Source organism: Cebus imitator, unplaced genomic scaffold (genome assembly GCF_001604975.1).
Source record: "Cebus imitator isolate Cc_AM_T3 unplaced genomic scaffold, Cebus_imitator-1.0 Scaffold66, whole genome shotgun sequence".
NCBI lineage: Eukaryota > Metazoa > Chordata > Mammalia > Primates > Cebidae > Cebus > Cebus imitator.
Genome location: NW_016107381.1, coordinates 3368967 through 3373378, shown reverse-complemented (window position 1 = coordinate 3373378; position 4412 = coordinate 3368967).

Genomic DNA, 4412 nt, shown 5'->3' with positions numbered 1-4412 from the left:
AGATCAGTTAAGCAATTTTTGGAAGACCAGGATCATAGTGAAATAGAGATACCAAGTAAAGGAAACTGATCCCCAAGCAGTTTCATCTTGAGTTAAGGTACATCTCATCCACACAGTAATGAGGCAGATACAGTTACCATCTTCATTTAACAGATGAGTTAAATGTACCCTGGGGTAGAAAAAATGGGAAGGAGGGAGTGTCTTAGTTCAAGCTACTATAACAGAGCACCATTGGCTGGGGTGGTTTAAACAGCTAACATTTGGCTGGGCGCAGAGACTCACACTTGTAATCCCAGTACCCTGCGAGGTCAAGGCGGTTGGATCACTGAGGCCAGGAGTTTGAGACCAGCTTGGCCAACATGGAGAAACCCCATCTCTACCAAAAATACAAAGAAGAAAAAGCCAGATATAATGGTGGTGGCACATGCCTATAATCCCAGCTACTCAAGGGGCTGAGGTAAGAAAACTGGTCTAGCTCCACAAGGAAGAAATATTGCAAAACTATCAGGAAAGATACCATTTCAGGCTTAAAGCAGGTGCATTGATCTGGAACACCACCTGTGTTAGGTCTCTCAAGACAAAGTGAGGCTTGGTGGAGGACAGCAACAATAGAAGGAAGACATCCCCATCTGGGCAATGAAACAGTGAAACAGAAAGGAAAAAGAACAACAACAGCTATCATAGGTTGCAGTGAGCCAAGACTGCGCCACTGCACTCCAGCCTGGGAGTTAAAGTAAGACTCCTTCTCAAGCATATATATATATATATATATATATATATATATTTGAGGAGGTTGGGGGGTCCATGATGAAGGTGTCAGAAGACAGGGTGTCTAGTGAGGATACTCTTCCTGGCTCATAGGCAGCAGTATTCTTGCTGTCCTCACATGACAAAAAAAAAAAAAAAAAAGAGCTGGAGATCTTACAAGGGTCTCTTTTATAAGGGCACTAATCTCATTTATGAGGGCTCCACCCTCATGATTTAATCATTTCCCAAAGGCCCTACCCCCTAATGCCACCACATTGGAAGTTAGGATCTCAACATATGGATTTGTGGAGGGGAGAGGAACACAAACATTCAGTCCATAACAGAGACATAAACAATAAAACTCTAGCCCAGAGGTTTAGAAAACTCCCCAGGGTCAAACAGTAGTGGCCAATGTAGGAGTCGTACCAGTTTCAAGGAATATTACGCTCATCTCTGACATCTTTTTTCCTCTCTCTTCCTTTTTGTAGAAGCATGTGGAAGGGTACATTTGGAGGCTTCTGTCTTTTCCAGGGGCTTATAACTCAGGAGATCCAAAAGAGGTCAGGATTGAAGGAGGCAGCGTAGTAAGAGGAAGCCAGAAACTGTCTGCCTGAGGCTAGCTGGAGGCTCTGGGCTTTTAACAAGGTTACACTGGGAATCTCGGTAGAAGCCAGGTGGTCTAGCTCCACAGGGAAGAAATATTGCAAAACTATCAGAAAAGATACCATTTCAGGCTTAAAGCAGGTGCATTGATCTGGAACACCACCTGTGTTAGGTCTCTCAAGACCAAGTGAGGCTTGGTGGAGGACAGCAACAATAGAAGGAAGACATCCCCATCTGGGCAATGAAACAGTGAAATAGAAAGGAAAAAGAACAACAGCTATCATATAGTGAACACTTAGATCGTCTTTTAAGCACTTTAAATATAAGCACTAACTTAATTGTCCCAATCATCTATAAGATTTGTTTGGCCAGGCACGATGGCTCATGCCTGTAATCCCAGCACTCTGGGGGCCGAGGCGGGCAGATCACAGGTCAGGAGATCAAGACCGTCCTGGCCAACATGGTGAAACCCCATGTCTACTAAAAATACAAAACATTAGCTGGGTGTGGTGGTGCACGCCTGTAGTCCCAGCTATTAGCGAGGCTGAGGCAGGAGAATTTCTTGAACCCAGGAGTTGGAGATTGCAGTGAGCTGAGATCACGCCACTGCACTACAGCCTGAGCAACAGTGCAAGACTCGGTCTCAAAAAAAAGAAAAAGATCTGTTCCTACTCATTAATTATTAGTAGTCATTAGACGTTGTACATTGTTATGATTTTTATTAGTAATACTAGTAATAGTATTCTTACTGCATTTTACACATATATACACTGAAGCACAGAGGGGTTAAGTAACTTAGCCAAGGTCACACACCAGGTAAGTGGCAGGACTCGGTTTTAAACCAGACAATCTGGCTTGACAGTTGACACTCTTAACCATTTCACTTGGGAGTAACCCCAGAGAACATATGAAACCAAAATTTCATCTGAGTTGAATCTATTTTGACTTAATGTAATAATTTCTGCCCCTGACATTTCCCTAGCAGTTATAATTTACCAAGGGTTTGGTCCCTATCATTTTGGAATCTCAGCCCTGCCACTTTCCTGCTGCATGACTTCATTCCAGTGACTGGCGAAGCTTCCACTTCCCCATCTGTAAAGTGGGGATAATAATACTTGTTGGGACGGCTTCATGAGATAAAGCACATGCAGGGTTTAGAGCCCCACATCAAGCCCATAATAAGAGCTCAGTAAGTGTTTGCTGCCACTGTTGCTGTGGTTATTATTAATATTTCACTTGAGCTGTATGACAACTCTGTAAGTTAGGTAGGATTTATTAACTCATTTCTCAGGTTCTGAAACTGAAACCTATAGAAAAAGTAAATAACTAGCCCAAGGATCAAGCCAGAAAGTGCTAATGCCAGCTTGGAAAATACTCCAACTCCAAGCTTCCTCCCCTACTTCCAACCCTCAACTCCACCTCCTCTCTTTTCCCCAGGAGGCACCGTTACATGAACCAGATAATTCTTCAAACAGGACTATGGGAAAGTTTGAGGATATTGGAAGTCCAGGCTCAGGGATAAATTCTAAGGGGTATTAAGAAAGCCATAAAGGTGCAAATAGATTTCTCATCCCTAAGCAACAGCCTGAGGGCAGAAGGGACTGAGGTGATTAACTATGGGGACATAAGCTATGGAGACATTAGCTATAGGGACATGGCCATTAGCTCTGCTACCCCATAGAGCCAAAGTGGTTTGGCCACAAGTGGCAGGAGAGTGACCTCAGACCAGGAAATAAAGGAGAATGGGAGTATTTTCATCTAATAGCTAAACAGAAGCATGTTTTGAAACCCTGTCTCAAATAATCAAATACCATTCAAAAATTGCATTCCACTTTGAGGAAGGGGAGTGTTTGGTTTTCTGTATTTCTGCATTTCACTTAATTTGTTAAAGTATCGATGAATGTATCCTGTTCTCGTACATGATGCATTTGGTCGTATGGGTATAGGAAAAGGGCTGTTCAATGATAAAGTTAGTTCATCTTATGAGGTATATGATCTTAGTCAATTTCTTTAAGCCTGGGTTTTTTCATCAGTACCAGTAATATAATGGGAGATTCCAGGATTTCTAGTCTTTGGATTTGAAGCCAGCCCTCCCAGAATTAAAATCATGTACTTCCCCTCACATCTATTATGCAGAACTCTCGCCAGTATTTTTTCTTGTTGAAATTAATGTAAGTTATTATTTTGAGTCCTTTAATCAGCTGAACAATAACCCACAACCCTTGGACCAAATTATTTTGTATTCTTTAGTAGTAAAGGGTTTAATAAAAATAAAAATTAAAAAAAAAACTTGATATATGCTACTTGCAGAGCTTCATCTCATTAGCATTCTAACGATGTATTCAACATATTGTTGTTGAACACACACTAAGTGCCAGGCATTGTGCCCAGGCACCCATAAAACAATGGACAAGACAGACTTCCCAGGATGTTTACAATGGTAATTACTTACAACTTTTGTTAGCAACCAGAAAGACAGAGACCCCAACTACTTTGGATTTCTCCATGCCCCCTAGGACATAGCTTGGGACATAGTAGACATTTAATAGTCTGCAAGTTTAACTTGAACAATTAATCATCCAGCTAAAAATGTATACTTTTCTCCAATTAGATGATATTCTACTTATGCCCACAAGGTGGCAATCTTGCTTATAGTTTGCCCTGGCTGAAAGAGGCTGCTTTTCAAATAAATATATACATATCCCAGTATAAATTAAACCAAAAGAAAAAAAACTAAATTTGTTGAGTGCTTATTTAGTGTAATAGTAAAGTTGGCCGGGCACGGTGGCTCACGCCTGTAATCCCGGCACTTTGGGAGGCCGAGGCAGGCGGATCACGAGGTCAAAAGATCAGGACCATCCTGGCCAACATGGTGAAACCCCGTCTCTACTAAAAAAAATACAAAAATTAGCTGGGCGTGGTGGCGCGCGTCTGTAGTCCCAGGTACTCGGGAGGCTGAGGCAGGAGAATTGCTTGAACCTGGCAGGCAGAGGTTGCAGTAAGCCGAGATCTCGCTACTGCACTCCAGCCTGGCGCCTGGCGACAGAGCAAGACTCTGTCTC